Raw genomic sequence first — 13,319 nt, 5'->3', positions numbered from 1 at the left:
ACAAGTCAAGTATGTGACACCGCTCCCCACTTGCATGGATGAGTGCAGCCCCATGAACACTCAAGAAGCTCAACAACATCCTAGAATAAGCAGCCCACTTGATCCGCATCTCATCCACCACCTTAAAAATTCACCCCTCCAACATTTCCAAGATGCACTGCAGAAACACGTCAAACCTTCTTTAACAGCATCTTCCAAACCTTTAATCCCTATCATCTGGAAGGACAAAGGCAATAGAAAACCACCACTTGCAAGTTCCCCTCCAAGCCACACACCATCCTGACAAAGAACTACGTCACCATTCCTTCACTGCCGCTGGGTCAAAATCCTGGAACTTCCTTCCTAACAGACATTCAAGTCTACCTACACCACATGGACTGCAGTGATTTCAGAAGGCAGCTCACCATCACCTTCTCAAGGGGTGTTAGGGTTGGGGAACAAATGCTGGCCTTGCCAGTAATGCTCAGGAAGGGATGTCTGCTGCACTCCTCAGATTGCAAGGAGGACTCCGTCCGCCTTCACTCTGGTGTGATAGCGTCGGCATGCCAACACACCGAGGTCAACACTGGTAGGATGGTGGCCGCTGTGGAGACCTTGGTCCAGGACTTTGCTCCTGCACTGCTGTGCAGGCTCAACTCCATCGCTGGTGCCATAGTTGGCCTCCAACAGTGTGTACGCGAGAGGGGCGTTGGGCAGCTTAATCTCACTCCAGCTACACCTGCTCCTCAAGGAGTCAGCTTGGGGCCCCTGGGAACCCATAGGGAGGAGGACCTGCAGGTGCATGCTCCAGGGCCATCCACCCAGGTGACTCTGAGAGCATCTGGCCCGTCCGACTCCCCTCGTCCTGCAATCTCAGCAGCTCCAGCTCCATAAGCCGAGGAGGGTGCCACTGCCACACAACAGGACCCTGAAAGCAGGCCGGGGCCCTCCAAGACTTGGCCCTCCAGAGGACGGCTGCCAAAGTCATCACAGACAGAGTGTCGCAGTCAGCAGGCTGCCTCCACCTCCACTGTGGATGTCCGGGGAGCACCAAGACGTAGCGGCAGGGTTTGGACAGTTAGGACAGGAGAATTAGTTGCACAGCCTGGGCAGGAGTGTTAATCACTTGTATATACTGTACACTATTGTCAATAAACTCCCAAGAATGTCACCCTGCCTATAGCTCCTTGTTCTGATGAGCAGAGTTCTTGTCACTCAGATGTGAAACCTTTCTGCAGAAGATAAAGGCAGGTGTCTCAGTCCAGGGCCTCTTCCCTGTGCTCTGTGCGGCCTTCAGACCAAAGTGATGGTCCAGCTTCACACTCTCTGGAAACATTACTGATGTCTGCACCTCGGCAGTGCTGGTCATTGCTGCCAGAATGTCATGGACAGGCGTGATAGCGCTCTCTCATATTCTCTGTGTGCTTTTAGCACCTTTAAGGTGGGGCTGGCCCCCATCACACCAGCATCTGTGACCAGTGATGCTGTGCACCAGCTCCTGAAGGGCTGAGGTGCTGAAGGTGGACACAACATCAGATGCTTCTAAAGTTTCATGGCCGTGTCTCTGAGATGGCCCTGATCATGGAGCTCAAGTGAGCTGCCCTCAGGAGTGAGACATTCTCAGAGGCTATGTGAAGATCTATGGAGTGTCCTCACAGCATGTTGTCATCATCCTCCACAAATCTAGCAGCTATGAGGTCTCCTGAGTGCGCCTGCCTCATCTAGCCAGTGCGAGGGCCTCAACCCAGTCATTATCGCCTCTGAGGACCTCCTCACCCTCATCCCCATCTGCATCCTCCTCATCGGAGGAGACATGCAGCTCCTCCAACTCCTCCTCAGCCAGCTCCTCTCCCCATTGCAGCGCCAGGTTGTAAAGGGCGCAGCAGACGATGATGATGTGTGACACCCTCTGCGGACTGTATTGCAGGGCTCCACCAGACTGGTCCAGGCACTGGAACCACATCTTCAGCATCCCAATGGTTTGCTCCACCAAGGTGTGAGCTGCTGCATGAGCCTCATTATAGTGTCGCTCTGCTGCAGTCTGAGGCCGCCGCATGGGTGTCATCAGCCACAGCCTCTGCAGGTAGCCCTTGTCCCCAAGGAGCCAACCCTGCAGCCTCAGTGGACCCTGGAAGACTGCAGGGATCTGTGAGTGACTCAGGATGTAGGTGTCGTGCACACTCCCTGGAAACCGTGCGCACACCTGCAGGTTTGTGGAGGTTGCACACCAGCTGCACATTCAGCGAGTGGAACCCCTTGCAGTTGATACAGTTCACCGTGTGTTGCGACTGAGACCTGAGCGCCATCTGAGTGCAGTCGATCGCACCCTGCACCTGTTGAAAAGCCAATATCTGGGCAAATCCAATTGCTCTTGCATCCTGGCTGTCCTGGTCCTGGGTGAAATGCACAAAGTTGTGCACCTTCCAAAGATGGCATCCGTGACTTCATGGATGCATTTTTAGGTGGTGGATTGTGAAATCCCACAGAGGTCACCTGTGGAGCCCTGAAAGGAGCCGCTGGCATAGAAATTGAGCGCCGCAGTCACTTTCACAACCACTGGCAGTGGATGCCCTCCATGTCCTCATGGCGCCAAATCCTGCAGTAACTGGAAGATCTGTGCGACCAGTTCCCTAGACATGCACAGTCTTCGGTGACACTGGTTCTCCGTCATCTGCAGGAATGAAAGGCAGCGCCTATAGACCCTGGTTCTAGCTAGGCGCTGACCAGCGACGGCTCGCTATAGCTCTTCAGTGGCATGCACAGGAGCCCCAGCCGCCCCTTCTTCCTGAGGTAGCTGCTCCTGTCTCTGCACAGCCAGGAGCCTCAGTTACTCTTTCCTCCATCTCCTTCATGCTCTGTAGGCCATCAGGCATACAGCTTGTTCACCAGGCTCCATGATCCTGATGTACTCTCCCTGCAGGATGAAAGAGAGAGACATGTGGTTAGCATGGGTGTAGTAATAACCTGTGCTGGTTAAATGTGCTGGTCACCGCTTGGAAGGCCAGAGATTAGTGCGCTGCATGGCTGACCTGTTAGCTTGAACCATGGGGGAGACTGGTCCAAACCGGGATGCTGACACTGCAAGGGGATGTGAATGCCTCCAGCAGTGACTGCTCCATGGCCAGCTTTAGCGAGGGGATTGTACAACATGTGCAACCCAACTGTTCTGCAATCCGCTAAAGACCTCATGAATTTGCAATCTGTGCGGGGGGTGGGGGGGGGGGGGGGGGGAAGGTGGGGGGGCGGGCGGGGAGGTGGGGGGTGGGGGGAGCTCTGGAGCACTTGGTGGCACTCTGATGCCTCTGTATTGCTGGAGTGGGCAAAATAAGCTCGGAGCCCAACCCCAATCATATCAATATGGCTGCACCTGGACTGTCTCAGTTGCAGAGGAATGGTCACTTTCTACAGGTTTGTGGAATGTGTGGCCACTTCCCTCGCCCACCCTACCCCCCCACCACACCAAATGCTTGTCCACTACATTCAATGGCAGGGCTGCCCTTGACCAACCCCCCACCTCCAGTCACCCCAGAGGCAGGGCTGCCTTTAGCCACCAACCCCGCCTCCACCACTGTCGCCTCAGCGGCAAGGCTGCAATTGCCCCCCCGTCACAATTTACCTCAGCAGCAAGTCGACACTTACCCTCTGCTCCCCCTTACCTTCAAAAGTCATCTCCGAGACAGGGTGGCACTTCACCCTGGCCCCCCCCAGTGCCCCTGAAACCTGCAAAGCAACAGGCGACCCTGGCGAAAGTTGCTGTTCACTCACCTCCAGCTCACCCGAAGTGCAGGCCGCCAAGTGCACATCATCTCTATGCTGTTGTGAAATATGTCGGCGTGCTTTCCAGCTGATGTGGGCAGGTGATCCAACGGGGGCGCAAGAGCCTGGCGGGATGGCCTGACAACAATATGATGATGTATTACAATGAGGTTCCCGATAACCGATGGCGGGAAACGCGGCCCGCTGTCTGCAGACTGAGCGGGCAGTCGAGACCTGCCTTCCCGTCGTCGTGAAACCGATCGTGCCATATTGTGCGCTCACACCACCCATCACGTCCGCCAGCAGCGGGCACGGAAAATTCCGCCCATAGAGTGGAATCTTTTGTGACTAATTAGAGATAGAGCATTATGAGTCGGAGCAGGCAGGATACAATGTGCATGCAGTCAGTGCCACCTGGGGCTTTGGAGAATCCTACAAACTTTCAAAGCTTATCCTGAGGTTCACAGTGAAAGTGTTAGCTGAGAAATGGGTGTACTGTAGATTGATTGAAATAACTTGTGACAGCATGGAAGATGCTGGAGATGGAAACGTTCAGGGCATGTCTGTTATTGCCCTTCTGAACAACCTTTCACATGCATTGCTTTATACATTGCTCTTCTACAGAATTGTTCAATAGGTTTTATTTCTACCACTTTTTCTTCAATGAAAGCAAGTTTAATTTCTGATCCCTAGTTTTTGGAATAATTTTTGTTCCTCATATCTTTTTTATTTATTCGTTCATGGGACATGGGTGTCGCTGGCTAGGCCAGCATTTATTGCCCATCCCTAGTTGTCCTTGAGAAGGTGGTGGTGAGCTGCCTTCTTGAACCGCTGCAGTCCATGTGGTGTAGGTACACCCACAGTACTGTTAGGGAGAGAGTTCCAGGACGTCGACCCAGCAACAGTGAAGGAACGGTGATATATTTCCAAGACAGGATGGTGTGTGGCTTGGAGGGGAACTTGCAAGTGATGCTGTTCCCATCTACCTGCTGCTCTTGTCCTTCTAGATGGTGGAGGTTGTAGGTATGGAAGATGCTGTAAAAGGGGTCATGTGCATTACGGCAGTGCATCTTGTAGGTGGTACACACTGCTGCCACTGTGCATCGGTGGTGCAGGTAATGGATAGTGAAGGTGGTGAGTGGGGTGCCAATCAAGTGGCTTCTTTGCCCTGGATGGTGTCAAGCTTTTTTTTTTAATCCATTCATGGAATGTGGGCTTCACTGGCTAGGCCAGCATTTATTGCCCATCCCTAATTGCCCTTGAGAAGATGGTGGTGAGCTACCTTCTTTAACTGCTGCAGCTCATGTGGTATAGGTGTACCCACAGTGGTGCAAAGGATAGAGTTCCAGGATTTTGAGCCAGCGACAGTGAAGGAACAGTGATATATTACCAAGTTAGGATGGTGAGTGGCTTGGAGGGGAACTTCCAGGCGGTGGTTTTTTTTATTTTCTCTTGGGATTTGGGCATCGCTGGCAAGGCCAGCATTTGTTGCCCCTTCCTAATTGCCCTGGAATTGACTGCTTGTTAGGCCATTTCAGAGGGCAATAATATTGCTGTGGATCTGGAGTCACATATAGGCCAGGCTAGGTAAGGATGGCAGATTTCATTACCTAAAGGACATTAGTGAACCAGATAGGTTTTTATGGCAATCGACAATGGTTTCATAGTCACCATTACTAAGACTAGCTTTCAATTCCAGATTTATTAGGCAGAATTTTCTGAGTCGGCGAGCTGGGGTGGGGCCTGCTCGCCGACACGTAAACTGACGTGTGCTGACGTCGGGGGGAACTCCCGACGTTACTGCGCCCAATTTAAATATTCAGAAAGGCGAGAGCACAGCAAAATCAGCTGTGTGCCCGCAGACCTGCAATGGCCAATTGAGGCCATTGATAGGGTCAATTAAGTAATTAAAGGACCTGCCCGTCCAACCTTAAGGTTGGCGGGCAGGTCAGGAGTCCTGGCGAGAAGTAGAAAAAACATGAAACCTCATCCACCGGCGGGATGAGGTTTCATGTAGGGTTTAAAAAATTTTAATAAAGATTTTGTAAAAATTATAGACATGTCCCAACTCATGGGACATGTAAGGGAAATTTTATTTTTCTACTTTTATCTTTTTTACATATACAGCCAATCTCCTTGAGGCTGTACTTGGCCTCAGGGAGATGAGTGCGCTCTTTCGTGCACACTCTCAATTTTGGGACTCCCCACCCGCCCGCACAGGGAGCGCATAGCGCTTCTGTGCAGACGTCACGCTGGGCGGGCCTTAATTGGCCCACCCACGTAAAATGGCAGCGCGCCTCTGATCGGAGGCGCCAATTGGAAGTGTGCCCGCACATGCCCGCCCATCAACTTCCCCCCAACGGGGGGAAAATTCAGCCCATTGATTTTAAATTCCACCAGCTGCCGTGATGGGATTTGAACCCGTGTCCCCAGAGCATTAGACAGGGCCTTGGGATTACTAGTCCAGAGATGTTACCACAAGATATCTTATAATAATATTATAAATTTCCTAATCTATATAAGGACCAATCTGGCTTTTCAAATACTTCATTATAAGCCAAATTATAAGAACAGGAAAACATTCTAACTCAGCTTTTGACTAGTGCATAATAATGGGCAGAATTTTTCGCTTGGCGGAGTGTGCTGACGTCAATGCGCACTCTCGCAATATTTCACTCGGCGGGCATGCGAGGGAGACGAAGGCACACCCGCCATTAATTAAGAGGCCAGTTAAGGCCCTTGACACGCCAATTGTCTCTGAATTTACATAGCCCGTGCGAATTTTCAGCCGCCACACGGGCAAAATGGGCAGGTGGGCAGGCCACAATTAGCAAAAGCTCATCCACGGGCAGGATAAGAAGGGTCAACAGCATTGTCAATGTGAGTGGTGAGGAGTTTTTGAGATCCTGTGCTGCTGGTTGCTTATGTGAACTGAACAGCTTCATCTCGCTGCAGAGCTGCATTGTCATTATTTCTAGGCTTCATTTCAGAACTCATTGGTGTCTTCCGGGCCCCCGGACTATTCAGACTGTGTGGCTCTTCCAGGTATCAGACAGCCTTCCATGACCCTGGTAATGGGGATTGTGGTCTCTGTGGCCTCTGAGCAGGAAGAGAGGGGCAGAAGGGAGAGCAGGCCAGATGCCCCAATGCAGCTTCTAGGGGAGGGACCTGTGGGAGGAGAGGCGCAGGCACAAGGGGCGCAGAGCCAGCAGAAAGTCCAAGGCGGAAGGGGCTGCAGAAGACGCCACTATCTTGCTGCCAGGGTATACAAGCGGTGAAGCAGCTACCTCAATATGTCTGAGGTGCAGTGCCGAAGGAGGCTCCGTCTCTGAACGGAGACAATGACCTCCATTTGTCAAAGGATCATCCCTGAGATCAGCTCCAACTGTGTGGATGGACACCCCATGCCAGTGCCTCTGAAGGTCACAGCGGCCCTGAACTTCTATGCTTCCAGCTCTTCCCAGGGGTCAGTGGGGTATCTGTGTGGAGTCTCCCAATCAGTTGCCTGCAGTTGTGTCAAGCTTGTGGCAGATGCTCTGTTCAGGCAGGCATTGACTTTCATTCATTATCGTATGGACCAAGCAAGCCAGGCAGAGTGAGCCAGAGGATTCGTGGCCATTGCTGGCTTCCCCTGCGTCCAGGGTGCTATCGACTGTACACATGTGGCCAACAAGGCACCAGCAGGTGATCCTGGTGCCTTCATCAACAGGAAGGGCTTCCACTCCATGAACGTGCAGATAGTGTGTGAACACAGGATTCAGATTCTACAAGTCTGTGCAAGGTACCCAGGCAACTCCCATGATACCTACATCCTGACACTCCCAGGTGCTGATGCTCTTCAGTGCTCTGGCTCAGCTGCATGGTTGGCTGCTGGGTGACAAGGGCTATCCCCTCAGAAGGTGGCTCATGGCACCTCTCCGCCACTCAAGAACAGAGGCTGAGCAGCGGTACAATAGGAGCCACGCCTCCACAAGGGCTGTGGTGGAACCATCTGTCTTCTCAAGATGCGCTTCCGATGCCTGGACCTTTTCGGGGGGCACATTGCAATACCCCCCAGATCGGGTGTCACTGATTGTGGCTGCATGCTGTACACAACCTGGCACTAGCAACGGGGGGCCCGGTGGAGGAAGAGGATGTTGACACAGCTGTGCAGGCCACAGATGATGAGTCCAGTAGTGAGTCCGAGGATGAGCAGGGTGAGGAGAACGCTGAGGACATGGACGCTAACCTGGGTAACCTCCAGGGAGGCAGGGACACCCGGGATGCTTTGATCCAATGCTCCTTCAGCTAGCCTACCACATAAGAGCCACCACCACATACCAGGGCTGCAGGCTCCATACTCGATCCCTGACAGGACCATTTCCTTGGCCACCAACATAGACTCTGTGCCAGTGCAACAATGTTTCAGGAGACACACGTCCATCATTACATAATGGTCTACCCTGCAGCTACAGAACAAATGAAGCATACAAAGGCCAATAGCACAAAATAAAATCTCATTTAATTTTGCATGTGGCACATTGCTGAACTAAATATTAACCAGTGTTGTTTATCACACCATTGAAAAAGTCAAAGCAAAATGGGGGAACAAAATATCACCTGTGATAAGCCCGGGTTGTGCTGAAGGTGCTTTACATTTACGTTTGCGGGTGCTACGTCTTGGTGCCCCCCCACCCCACCACCCCCCTGCCTCACTGGCACCGCCATTGGAGACAGCCTGCTCACTCTGGTGTCTTGTTGGCCTTGATGACCTTGGCGGTCGTCGTCTGGCCTGTGGAGTCTGTGCTGGCCCTGCCTGGGAGGTAGCGGCCAATACCACGCCTGGCATCTCCCCAGTCACCGCAGCCTCATCAGATGCCACGGTCAGTGGCAGAAGGAGCAGCTGCTGCCGTCATTGGGAACACCCTGAGAGGAGCCCACAGAGACGACAGGCAGCTCGTGCACCAACACGAGGTCGCATTGGACCTCCCTGCTCACCATTGATGGCCAGGCACCTAGCTGGGATACTGGGTGCCCAATCCATCTCTCACATGGACACTAACCAGCTGAGGTCGTTGTCAGTGTGTGGGCTGGCAGGTCCAAGTGCATCTCCAGGGACCCCTGATTGTGCCCCTGGAGTAGCCCCTCCATGAGAGTCACCACTCTCTCCATGGAGGAGGTATTGTGCTCAGCCATGAGGGCCAACACAATGGTCATACTCTGCAGGGACTCCTCCCAAAAGGACACCATGGCACGCATTCCCTCATGTATCTCTGCCAGATCCTTCCGCACACCCTGCTGGACTTCTAGCATCTGCTGCCTAATGGACAAGTCCAGTGACTCATCATCAGCCATTGACTGAACATTGTCCTGGTTCCCAACGGACCCCTGACTGCCGGTGCCCTGGGCACTCTCTACCTCTGCCTGCACCTCAAGCGAGTGTGAAGCGCCCTCACCAATGGGCACCAAGATACTAGATGCCGATCTTATGCCCACCGAGGTGCTGGTATCTGCGCTGGTGCCTGCTTGACAGAGCGGGTGTGATGCAGGTGCGTGCTGAGCGTGGTGGTCCTCCGGGGTTAGGGGTGGGCCCTCAAGGTCCTCATAGCAACCGCCTGCTGGTGTATCTAAAAGGGAGAAGAAGGACTTGTTATTAGTTTAAGTTGACACTGTCATTGTGCATGTCAGGCACCCTGATGAGACAATGGAGATCTGCATCGTGGTGCCCTCGTCTTCCCATTATCAATGGGGACTCCAGGTTTGAGGCTTACATCAATATAGAGACTACATACAATGATTGCAATAGCCGACATTCTCACCTCTATGCACTGCATCTGGCACCTCAACCTCACCACGGCTGCACCTGCATGCTGCCCCTCGAGCTCCAGGGCCTCCTGCTCATAATGCGTTAGAATTAGGAGGTGTGGGGGTCCCCTGCCAGTCCACAACCTCCCAATATTGTTGTTATGGGATGTCTTCTCCTGAAAGGACAGAGGAGCATTGATTAGTCCACTCTACTTGCAGCGCCATTGAAGCCTGGCCAATCCCACCTGAGGAACACCTCGCAGAGCATATCCAATTCATGGCCCTCGGGCTGCAAGGTACTCAGTCCAAACAGCCAGGGCTCACCCCCTTGGCCAACTCCGGTGTCATTGACAGTTGCCATGCACATTCTAACACCTCTGAGGTCCACCGAGGTTGGGAGGGGTTAGTAGCCAGCCCTTAACTGTTCTCCACACTGACCTATGCCAACACAGTACTCACCCTTCCTGATCGCAGATCACTGAAGCGCTTCCAGCACTGCGCCCATGTGCGCCTCACCACGTTGTGGCTGCTCACCCTGGATGCCTCCCCCCAGGCCTTATTGGTGAGGCGCAGTGGCCTCCTCCTCCCCTCTTTGGGGACAAGGGTGGCCCTTCTGGCAGCCACCTCCTCCAGGAGGACTGCGAGACACTAGTCGGAGAAACGTGGGGCCAACTGCCCTGCTGACCTGCCCTTCCGCTTGCCGTCTCCAACCTGGAGTCCATCGGGAGTACAGCGTCCTTCCAGGGCTGCCTGGGCCCCTTTTGAATCCGGTCGCCATTGGACCCGGCGGGCATCATGCCCCGCCCGCCTCTTCTCGGAGCTTCCCCAGTTGCCTTTCACACTGGGCAGGCTTTAATTGGTCCACCAGCATGAAATCTCAGTCTGTTCCTGATCATGGGTGGTGGACGGCTTCCCAACCACTCCCGTCGAGCCTTCCTGCCATCGGCAAAATTCTGCCCAAGAGTTGAATAACTAACCTGGAGCCATAGTAGGGTAAATGCACCATCCAGTATGGATCAGTGTCATAGGTATCAAGAAAGTTAAAATTTACTCCCTAATATGTAGTGAGTTTGCTGATCTTAGCCAGGTCAGTGGTGGGACCGTAGAGTTACGAGTGGGTGACTCAACTAGGGCTCTTGATATTCAATGATCTCACAATTTTGACTATAATACTACCCTGCTGGGACTCACTTAAGTGCCCATTGTATTTACCCCAGTTTGAGTCAGTGCCCTCAGGAAAGGAGAAAATTTGGAGATGGGAAGTTACCTTTCAGAACAATTAGAGAAATAAATTAGATGAAATAACATATAAAAACTGGCTTTGTGTAAACAGCAATATAGCTCTAACAGACAGAACCACAGTGAGAAAGAAAGCAAGCAAGCTTTGTAAACCATACCCGAAGTGAACAAGGTTTAGTCCTGATAGAATATAACAAGGAAATTATGAGGTTTTTTTTTGTTACATAACTAAATTTATTTATTTCCAAAGATCGTAAGGCAGGTTTCCATTAATGCAACAAAACACTATTAAACAAGAAAGCTCAGACATCAGTAGTGACCAGTGCCCTTCACAGTTTCATTTCAGATGCTTTGTAGTGTTCAGGATACTGAAGCTCATATTATTACTCTCTTTAATAAACATCACTGCAACCAAATAGTGAAACTGTGCAAAAAAGGGGAAAAAAACTGCAGCCAAACATAAAATAAATTAAAAACGCTTTTCAACAGGGTTTCTTGCCATATACAAATATGTAGTATTTTAAAACATATTGTACAATATTATATATCAACTAAATGTTTACAGGAAATTCTTTACAAATGAATGAATGTTGATTTTTTAAAATCTGCTGCAGCTAAATCAAAGTAATACACTAACCAAATTACAGAAAAATCGAAAAGATATTGTGATATATGTTGATAAACATACAAATGCACTTAAACAATACAAAGCCATTTAATTTCATCCATCTTTAAATAGTGTTGCCATATGGCCAAAGTTAACATTGGAAACGTTATTATTTGTGTATTTTTTTAATAATGAGGAATAATGCTATTTAAAATTGAATTACTTTTTTAAGTTGGCAAATTTGCTTAAGTGTTGAAAAATAGAATGATACACAGGCAAACTGCTTCACAGATGTCTATGTAATACTACGTACAGAATATATATATTAAAATTTTTATAAGAGAAAAGCATGCAATTTGTCTTACACCAGTTTATTGTAGTATAAACTATTAAAATCTGGGGGAGAGAAATGGGAAACATTCATTCAATTAACTTGTTTTTTCATTGACATTTGATTTTGGTAGTTTAATAAACACATCCACTTTTGCACCAACTCTAAGATGGAACTATATACAAAACAAGTATTACGATTACTCAATGCATTCAAATACGTACCTACTTAAATAGCGAAAATATATTTGAATTTTAAAAAAATTATTGAAAAATTACATGCGTGATTACTTTTTCTGAAATGATTATAAAATATTTTTCCTCTAACAAAATGTCTGGTTATTGCATACTCATATAAAGAAATAGAGATTTTTTACTATTAAAAAATGGTGAAAACAGTTGACACTGGATCTGGAACTCATCTTTGGGATCAACATGAGGGTAACCACCTAACAGGCAATATGAATGGTTAGCATAAAAATAATAGTGAAAATGATATATTAGCTAAAGAAAGAGAATACCTCTATTGGATTATATGCATACTCATTAGAATATTAATATTGTAAGGCACTATGTTCAAGGGCCAATGTTAACAACTTTAATTCCACTTGCTTTCAGGTCCACACAAAGGATTTGGCCAGACCTCTCAAGTCCACAGAGACCAAGTCATGCCCGGTGTTTCGACTTGTTTTACTTGAAGAAAATTAGTTTGAAATTAGACCTGGGTAAGTTTCCTTACTCCCTCTGTCAAATGTTTTTAGATTTGGGCTGACAAGTGGAATGCAATAAGTTTCATTAAATCCTAATAATTCACACTTTTGAGTTCGTTATCACTTTTGAGTTCGTTATCACTTTTGAGTTCATTATCACTTTTGAGTTCGTTATCACTTACATTTATCTTTACGTTAAAGAAATGATTGATATAAGACAGTGGTTTAAGACAAAGTTGGAACCCAAGTTTAAGTCTAACTTAGTGAAAATAAAACAAAAGGCAAGGGAAGTTATACATTGCTACTCACTGTAAGGCTTGCAATGAAAAATACACACTGCCCATTTTAGGGACTTCTAATTTATTTTACACATGGAAAATAGAAATATAACGTGATGATGTAGGTGGTGCTTTCTGAAAGGTAAAATTGAGTGCCATTACTGGGGTAATCTGCAGATAACGTCAGCACTGCTCACCTGCATAATATCTAATGGACAAATGTCTATCAATTGTACCAGATGCTAAAGTTAAACCATATTTAATTCTTCAGCATCTTCAATCTCATTTTCATGATAAAATATATGTTTCTATTCTTTAAAAACATATGTAGGTATGACATATTCATGAATTACTTCCTTTACATCAATAAGTCTATTACTCGAATAAAGCAGCATATATTAAGCATAATTAATAAAAGACAGATTTTGTCATTTTGAGCCTAATTCAGTCCGTTTAGTCTGAATAAGGGCTTACATTGTTGATTTATTTGTAAATAAATGGTTGCAAAAACAATACTAAAACACTAGAAGATATAGTGAGAAATAGAACCATAAATGGAGCTAAACATGTACCAGCTTTGATTTGAATAGCAATTAATTGACTAATTTTGGAGCCATTTATTACTTTACAGCAAAG

Source organism: Cetorhinus maximus, chromosome 1 (genome assembly GCF_964194155.1).
Source record: "Cetorhinus maximus chromosome 1, sCetMax3.hap1.1, whole genome shotgun sequence".
Classification (NCBI taxonomy): domain Eukaryota; kingdom Metazoa; phylum Chordata; class Chondrichthyes; order Lamniformes; family Cetorhinidae; genus Cetorhinus; species Cetorhinus maximus.
The sequence above is the reverse complement of the archived record's forward strand: the minus strand, read 5'-3'. Positions refer to the sequence as shown.